This window comes from Alosa alosa, chromosome 9 (genome assembly GCF_017589495.1).
Source record: "Alosa alosa isolate M-15738 ecotype Scorff River chromosome 9, AALO_Geno_1.1, whole genome shotgun sequence".
In the NCBI taxonomy this organism is placed as follows: domain Eukaryota; kingdom Metazoa; phylum Chordata; class Actinopteri; order Clupeiformes; family Clupeidae; genus Alosa; species Alosa alosa.
Window position 1 is genome coordinate 22,262,909 of NC_063197.1, and position 9,618 is coordinate 22,272,526.

Sequence of the window (9,618 nt, forward strand, 5' to 3'; positions counted from 1 at the left end):
TGGATGAAGGCACACCACCTCCAGCTGAACCTCTCAAAGACTGAACTGCTGGTTGACTCAAGATGCTACCCAACTTCTGGTTCAGGCAATAATCATCTCACAACTCGACTACTGCAACGCCCTCCTGACAGGTCTCCCAGCCTGCGCAGTGAAACCCCTTCAGATGATCCAGAACGCGGCGGCACGCCTGGTCTACAACCAACCCAAAAAGGCACATGTTACCCCGCTGCTCATCCAGCTTCACTGGCTACATGGCGGCCCGCATCAAATTCAAGGCTCTAACCCTTGCCTACAAAGTAGTCTCCGGTTCTGCTCCCACCTACTTGAATGCCCTCATACAGACATACGCTACCTCCAGACCGCAAGCTCCTCATCTAACGACGGCTAGCTCTACCACCGGTACGCTCAGGCCAATCCAAACTTTTCTCATCTGTTGTTACTCGTTGGTGGAACACACTGCCAGTTCCTACAAGGGCAGGGACATCCCTCTCCATTTTCAAAAAACTCCTGAAGACCCAGCTCTTTAGAGAACATCTCCTCTCATGGCACCACTTACAACAAGTCTTGCTGATCCTAGCCCTCACCAGCCGTCTTAAACTGACACGTAACTGTTAAAAACAACACTCACTGATGCACTTATTCTTACTGTACTCTCCCGTTTTTTAAATTGTCCTAAAATTGTTGAGAATTGCTTTAAAACTTAAACTGTTTACCATGTTGTAAGTCACTTTGGCTAAAAATGCGTCAGCCAAATGTAATGTAATGTAATGCAATCACAGCCAGTTGATCAAGCAATAAGACACAACAATTGTTAACTCGCTTTTTTCCCCGTCATCTACTTCCTGAATTTTTGGTCAACGATACCCGGGACACCGAACCACCAGGGCACATGAAATTTGGTAGGTATGTAGCCCCACTAGACTTTTACGGAAAAATTTTGTTTGGTCCCCGGGGGCCACTCCCCTGCCTGCCTGTGCTACACACACACACACACACACACACAGGCACGCACGCAATTAGAACGGCCGATACATAATCACAAATTCAGTAGGATTAAAGGAAAACCAAATATTCATCATAATTTGGCAGCATTTCCAGTATTGGCGTTACTAGTCCTTTGTCCACCAGATGGCGCATCGTTGCAGTGAGACGTAATTTTGTTGGGTGGGTGTAAAGTGGGTTGGAAAGACAATACAATTCCTACAAGGACAAGACTAGTTTACCACAGAGAACGTCTAATAAGGGTAGGATGATTTCTGCATGACATGTAATTCCCATTTCTTCTTGAAGCCGAAATAAATCTGAGAATGTTTATAAACCAAGCATGTGTAACGGAGTAAAAAGAGTTGCTAGTTAAATTATATTAAAATTGATGCAATTACGCCATCTAGAGGCAGGTTGATTTAGTGTGACAGTGGGATTCGCGTTGCATTTACCCAGACTGGAGATTACGAGATACTGGGTAAGTCACGCAATTTGGGAGGTCTGGGATAAACAATGTTTTCTTGTAATTCTAAGTACATTTGTCTCGTATTTTGTCATGTAATGTACTTATAATGATTTCAGTTAACTATTTTGAGTTCAGTTGATGATTTATGTGTCTTGTAAAGTCATGTTTAAGAGACTTGCAACAAAGCATATTTTCATGTGAATTAGCGTGCTAATTGTCACTTGCTTTACGTGTTATTTAGATTGTTGTCCCGAGATCTATTTGCTGAACCCACAATTCCACACTGTCATACTTTGTTCCAGGTAACTATTCTTATGTTGTGTAAATGGTTTCATCGTCATGTTATTCTCATTGTGCAAGCTGCCTTATACATTAGCTTTATATGGATAAGCAGCTTGCGCTAGCTTAGCTATATTGTAGACCAGCGTGGTAGTTTGGAGATTAGCCACATGTGCTCGAGTGCTGCGTTTGCAATGATAAACATGTTCCTTATTTTGTTATTTCAATATAATGTAAAATGGATCAAGTAGTTTTACTATTGTAATGTTGAAATGTACTGTATGTATGTTGGGTAATTCAAGGCTTATATCAGATATTCTAAAACTTAGCCACTATACGATCACACACAGTTTTATTTTGTTTCATAGATATATCATTTACATTTGCAACTAGCACAAATATATTCAGGTATTTGTAGGCTATAGTATTTACCCAGACTGGAGATTACGAGATACTGGATTGTTGTCCCGAGATCTATTTGCTGAACCCACAATTCCACACTGTCATACTTTGTTCCAGCAATAAAGAAACCTGATCCAAGTGGTTGTCCGTGGTGATGTGTAGAAGCAACAGTAGAATGGAGTGACCCGTCACATTGGTGCCGTGACTCATCGATTTGAAGTTGGATCTTCACCTCGACCCGGGACCATTCTACTGGACGGCTTCGTCACACTGTCAGGTGGACAGCGTATCGCTTCACACATTAGTGTAGGCCTCAGTTGTTTTTATTTACTTTTCTTTGCTAGCCCTTTTCTGACTATATTTCATGCAGTTGTTACTGATTGACTGATACTGTGTTACTGATTGTTTGATATTGCATGATACTCCAATATGAGCTACAGGCGAGGGTATATCAGTACGCCTTTTGGTGAAAGCATTGGTAGAGGGAGGGGGATTCCAATAGTTTTGGATTTTGATAGTCCTGTTCAGGGAGGTGACGTTCATGTGGTGGGGGATAGTCAGATTGCCGCAGCGGCCCCTATAGCTAGTGGGGTCGGGTTTTCTTCCCAGAATCACCACACTGAGCATGCACCAAACACACAGGTTGTTGATATCGTCCCACCCCAATCACTACTCCCCTGTTACCTGACATAGTGAGTCAAATGAGTGACATAATTAGGAATGTTGGTCAGCAGCTGGCGGATAGCGTTATTGCGCGCCTCAGCCCAACACAAGCAGTGCCCACGCCTAGCACAGCACACATGCTCAGCACACCCACTAACACATCCACACAGAGTCTGGACCTGTCTCAAGTTCAACTGGTGCCTCACAGGAAGGTGAAGGAGCCTCCAACCTTCAGAGGGGATAGCACAGACACGGTGAATGTTCGTGAGTGGGAAGACTTAATGAGGAGTTACGTAAAAGAAAACAAATATCAAAGCAGAGCAACAAGCAGAAGAAATACTCACGCATCTCAGAGGCAAAGCAAAAGATGTTGTAAAGTTTGGGATTCGAACAGTGGCATTAAAGTAATTGAGAACCGGAAGCCATCTATGGTCTTCACGTAAACATTTTGCTGCCGTCCCCTGTTCACCCCTCCCCTAGCAGACTTTTACACTACACTGCCAAAGAGTGATGAGGGTGCATATGACTACTGGCTGAGGCTCCATCAGGCTGCAGATGTTGCCACTGTCGGCTTAAAGAACAAGGTAAAACACTAGACTGCCCGCTCTTGAAGTGGCGTATGTTTATCAAGAATTGTCCATCTAGAGAGCTTGCCATGACGTTCAGGTCAAAGACAATAGATAAGTGGTCTGTTGAAGAGGTCCAAGATGTGCTAGATGAATATCACAATGAGATTCGCTCTAAGGGTACTGTATCTGTGAATAGGAAACTCAATGAGAATGTGCACGTGAACAAGGTTGAAATGCAGTGCGCTGGTGCGTCTTTACCTGACAGACAGGACCTTCATGCAGCCAAGTCGACTGAGTCCCCTGCTCTTAACCGTGTCATCACGATGTTAGAAAAATTCTACTTCAGAGAGCTACTCCTGCTCAGGCCATGTCAAACAGGGCGTCTACGCCTAGACTTCCCAGGATTGAGGGTCTGAATAGCATGCCATGTGCTGTATGTAGTGATGCTAAACACTCTGCCTTGACTCACTGTCGTGACAAGAAACTCTGCTTTCTGTGCCATTCACCTGACCACTCCAGACGCAGCTGCCCGGCACAAGAGAAATCCGCTCAGTCGGGAAACTGATGGGTCTGCATCAAGAGGAGGACAGTGCAGACCCTGTTTGTGAGCCTCCCACTGACGACACAGAGGATTTTGAGTCACTATACAAGTCATTCAGTTCCAAAGTACCCTCAAACAAAACCGTTGTATTTCAAGGCCTACATAAAATACAGAAGTCTGATAGTTTGTTCTATACCACTATCTCGGCGGCAAACATTACTCTGAAAGCAATGATAGATAGTGGTTCCATGGCATGCACACTGAGCGAAGCAGCAGAAGCACGCCTCTCGCAGCATAACTCAGGCCTGAGAAAATATTCTGCTGATGGGGTCATCATTGTCGGTTGTGGCGGTCATCAAGTCACACCTAAGGCTATATATGATGTGGATGTGGTGGTGTATGATTGCAAGATGGTCATTCCAATGCTTGTGGTGCCTGGCCAGACTGATGAAGTGATATTGGGTAACAATGCTATTAAGAAGATTCTTCATTTCATGAGAAAGACTGACAGCGGTTGATGTCCGAACCCAGTGGTGGCAGTGATGAGGATTGTCATCACTTCTTCTCTGTTCTTTCAAATATGGAGAAGTGGAGAGGTGAGACAGTGCCTGTCAAGGTTGGTACGCTGAAGTTGCAGCAGTGTGTGACTCTACAACCAGAGAGTGAGCATCTTGTGTGGGGCAAACTGCCTGCATCTGCGCCTATATCAGCAGGCAGCACAGTGGTTGTAGAACCAACTCAATCAAGATGCAGGCCAAGGAAAGTTTTGGTCGGCAGGATTGTTGCACCGATGTGGGGGCGACAGATGGCTGCCAGTAAAGATCATAAACCCCACCACTGAGCGGTAGTGTTAAAGAGAAACACAAAATTAGCAGATGTGTCTCCCTGCATCGCTGCCGAAGACTTATCTCAGCCTGACAGCATTCAAGCTTTCTCCCAGACTGTGACTGGTGCTTCTCGACAAAGGTCCAGAGGAGATATCAAGAGAGCATTGGATGAGCTTGGTCTACATGACCTGGATCTGGATGCCTGTGAAGTCTCTGACCTGTGGACAGACAGGCTTTTGCAGATCATTGAGAGATATGAGACGATCTTTTCGCGACACAAGTTGGACTGTGGAGAGGCATCTGACTTTGTGCACAAGATACATTTGGTGGATGAAAAGCCGTTCCGCCTGCCTTACCGCAGAGTGCCACCAAACCACTATGAAAAACTAAGAACAGCTCTCAATGATATGGAAGAAAGAAGCATTATTCGTAAATCCAGCAGTGAGTATGCATCGCCACTTGTTCTTGTATGGAAGAAAAATGGAGATCTGCGCATCTGTACGGACTTCAGATGGCTTAATGCAAGAACGGTTAAGGACGCACACCCACTGCCTCATCAGGCCGATGCTCTCGCTGCACTTGGTGGAAATGTCTACTTTTCCACCATGGACCTGACCTCTGGGTTCTATAATGTACCTTTACATGAAGACCATAAGAAGTACACTGCTTTCTCTTCCCCCTTTGGTCTGCATGAGTACAACAGGATGCCTCAAGGTCTGTCTAACAGCCCAGCTACATTCATGCGAATGATGCTTTCCATTTTTGGAGATGAGAACTTCACCAGTCTCCTATGTTACCTGGATGACCTCATGGTATTTGCTCGACTGAACAGCTAGCTCTTGGCGTCTGGAGATGGTTTTCTCTCGCTTGAAGAACAACAACCTCAAGTTGGCTCCGAAAAAGTGCTACTTTCTGCGGAGAACAGTTAGGTTTCTTGGCCATGTCATCACTGAGTCGGGAGTGCAGACAGACCCTGGAAAGGTTGAAGCCATTGGCCAAGTACAGATGTCTGATCTGATGGACAGTGACGGTGTCTCTCCTTCACAGAAGAAAATTCGGTCCTTTCTAGGCATGGTGCTATACTATCAACATTTCATTTCAGGGTGTTCAGCTAAGGCCAGACCCTTTTCAAGCTTCTTTCAGAACAAAACAATGGGGAAAAGCTCAGAGGAAGGAAGCCAAAGAAAAGTCTTGCAGTCCTGTGAAGCTCAAGCCAGAAGACTGGACCCCCAGTGTCAGGATTCGCCGACACTTTGAAGCCGCGATCTATTACACACTGTGGCGTTAGCCCACCCTGACCCGGGAAGCCGTTCATCCTGGCAGTAGGCGCTTCGTTTGATGGGATTGGCGCTGTCATCTCCCAGCTCCAGCCTGGAGAAGAGGTTGCAAGGCCAGTGGCCTTTGCTAGCAAAACACTGTCACGTGCCCAATTGAACTACCCAGCGCATCGTTTAGAGTTCCTTGCTTTGAAGTGGGCTGTATGTGATAAGTTCTCCCACTGGCTGAAAGGAGTGCACTTCACTGCATGGTCTGACAACAACCCCTTGACCTACATCCTAACGAAACCCAGGTTGGATGCATGTGAACAAAGATGGGTGGCGAAACTAGCGGCATATGACTTCGATCTGAAGTATGTCCCAGGACCGAAGAATACCGTCGCTGATGCCCTAAGCCGTGAACCTTTTGTCCAGTCCTGTGTAAGCCATCGCCTGATGAAACAGCCTTACTTGTCTTTGTTGGATGAAGTCAATGGAGTTGTCACCGGCACAGTGCAAGATGCTTTTCGAATGACCACCAACTGTCAAGCCGTTCAGACCACCGATGACCATGGTGATGAAGCCCTGAGTCCCAACCAGATCCCCATTTGTCTTTTGGAGGTGCTATCAGTGCTGAGGAGGTGTCAGCAGTCATGGATGCCCATCGCACTGGAGGGTCTCTAGGTTGTCTTGCACAAGCCCAGAGTCACTGCAGCTGCCTGGGGAAGATCCATCCATTGCTATTCCACTCAGCCAATTGCACAATCTACAACAGCAAGATGCTGTAGTGAACAGAGTACTGTTTTATGTGCATGCATAGGAGGCCAAGCTGGCGAGAGCAGCCCGAGTCGAGCCCTGTGCTCAGGCTGTTGAAACACTGGAAGAAGTTGAGGGTGCGTAATGGACTCCTCTACAGAGTGAGGAGGGACCGCCACATGGACAGGAAGATCTTTCAGTTTGTCACCCAGAAGCTCTGAAACAGCAAGTCCTTCATGGAGTTCATGATATAGCTGGTCACCAGGGCGGCTCAAGAACACTCTCTCTGGCCAGTGAGCGATTTTTTTGGACAGGCATGCAGAGAGATATCGTGAGTTATTTGAAGCACTGTCAGAGATGTATCTTAGGGAAGACTCCTGAACCAGATGCCCGAGCTCCTCTCGAGAATATTCGCACCTCAGCTCCCATGGAACTAGTTTGCATCGATTTTTTTGGACAGCGGAATTGGGTGACAAGAAGACCACTGATGTTCTTGTTGTCACAGACCATTTCTCGAAGCTAGCTCTCGCTTTCCCCTGTCGGAACCAGTCTGCAAAGCAAGTTGCCCGATGTCTTTGGGATAAATTTTTCTGCATCTATGGGTTCCCAAAAAGAATCCATTCGGATCAAGGAGCTAACTTTGAGAGCCGGCTTCTTAAAGATCTACTGGAGATGGCAGGTGTGCATAAATCCCATACGACTCCGTATCATCCCATGGGCAATGGCATTACAGAAAGGTTCAACAGAACTCTTGGAGGCATGATAAGAGCTCTTCCTCCGAAGTGCAAGTCCAGGTGGCCACAGATGCTCCAAATGCTGACCTTCTGTTATAATTGCACGGTGCATGAGACAACAGGCTTTGCACCATTTTTCCTGATGTTCGGGCGGATCCCACGCTTGCCTGTCGATATCATGTTTCACCATGTTCTGGAGGACACCAACGTCGTCAGTCATCATGAGTTTGTGCACCACCTAAAGAGGGACCTATCAGAAGCAGCGCGGCTTGCCCAAAACAATGCAACCGGAGAACAAGACCGTCATGCCAAAGTCTACAACCCGAAGGTCCGAGGAATGCCATTGTCTGTGGGTGACCGCGTGTTGCTGGCTAATCGTGGTGAGAGAGGAAAGAGAAAAAAGTCGCGGACAGGTGGGACTCAACTCCTTTCGATGTGGTGTCTGTGAGGTCTGCAGTTAATGTGTACCGAATCAGAGAGCTGTCACAGGGAAGGAAAAAGTCGTTACACAGAAACATGCTGCTCCCTGTTGACTTCCTAACATTCCCTGGACAGGATGGGAATCTGGCATCTCTTGAGGAGTCACAGTCTAATAATTTGTGTGCTCAGAGTTCTATTGCAGCGGCTGATAAGGAGGACTCTCAGGCAGCACCATGAACTGGCTCATGCAGTCGCCGGTCCAGGCGGAAGTGGAGAGTGAGAGTGTTCCTGAGGAAGGCGGCGTTGAGAAGGCCTTATCTGTAGATGCCTCGAGATTACCAGTCAGATGAACTGCAGGACAGTGTTCTTGATGTCTCTGTAACTGACCAAATCACTCATGCACACACTGACAAGTCACCAGATCCAGTACACGACATCACACACTTACCTGTTGATGGATCTGTTGCCCTTAGTGACACTCCACATCTAGATGACGTTAGACCAGAACAAGTTGTTTGTGCGCATCCTCCTAACACACAAGCCCCTTTAGTTGTCACAAGACGTGGGAGAAGTGTGAGGAATCCTAATAGGCTTATTTGTGAGATGTCAGGCCAAAGATTGTTGGGGAATGCTGAACCTATCATAGGGTCTGCATTTAGTTTCATTGCAGTGTCTATGGGAGTTTAGTATGTTCAATTAAACTGTTTTTGTTTTTTTTTCTCATTGCCAACCTGATCTGTGATCTATTTCAGAACATTCTCTATACTATAAGGGCAAAGTTATGTACAACACTGTGAGATGTAGAGGGCATCTCTGTTTCTCTGTGATAAGTATGGGTTTTGGTACCACCCTGTATTTACGCACTTCTTATAGAAGACTTTATGATATTGAGATTTTGGTACATCAGTGCTCGAGATACACTTTTTTTTTTTTTTTTTTTTTCTTTCTCTTCTTTTCTTTCTGTCTGTCAGATTTTCATGCACTTTGCCTCATTTTAGCATAATTTAAGGGGGGTGTATGTAACGGAGTAAAAAGAGTTGCTAGTTAAATTATATTAAAATTGATGCAATTACGCCATCTAGAGGCAGGTTGATTTAGTGTGACAGTGGGATTCGCGTTGCATTTACCCAGACTGGAGATTACGAGATACTGGGTAAGTCCACATAATTTGGGAGGTCTGGGATAAACAATGTTTTCTTGAAATTCTAAGTACATTTGTCTCGTATTTTGTCATGTAATGTACTTATAATGATTTCAGTTAACTATTTTGAGTTCAGTTGATGATTTATGTGTCTTGTAAAGTCATGTTTAAGAGACTTGCAACAAAGCATATTTTCATGTGAATTAAGCGTGCTAATTGTCACTTGCTTTACATGTTATTTAGATTGTTGTCCCGAGATCTATTTGCTGAACCCACAATTCCACACTGTCATACTTTGTTCCAGATAACTATTCTTATGTTGTGTAAATGGTTTCATCGTCATGTTATTCTCATTGTGCAAGCTGCCTTATACATTAGCTTTATATGGATAAGCAGCTTGGCTTAGCTTAGCTATATTGTAGACCAGCGTGGTAGTTTGGAGATTAGCCACATGTGCTCGAGTGCTGCGTTTGCAATGATAAACATGTTCCTTATTTTGTTATTTCAATATAATGTAAAATGGATCAAGTAGTTTTACTATTGTAATGTTGAAATGTACTGTATGTATGTTGGGTAATTC

The 9,618-nt window shown here is 45.3% G+C and overlaps 1 long non-coding RNA gene across 1 annotated transcript; it reads left to right on the forward strand.

The window, feature by feature from the left end:
• Positions 1–1,330: 1,330 nt before the first annotated feature.
• On the forward strand, positions 1,331–2,775 carry LOC125300053. The gene is made up of 3 exons (XR_007194504.1): positions 1,331–1,462; positions 1,692–1,752; positions 2,249–2,775. It is a non-coding gene; the product is annotated as an uncharacterized LOC125300053 (long non-coding RNA).
• The last annotated feature ends 6,843 nt before the right edge of the window (positions 2,776–9,618 follow it).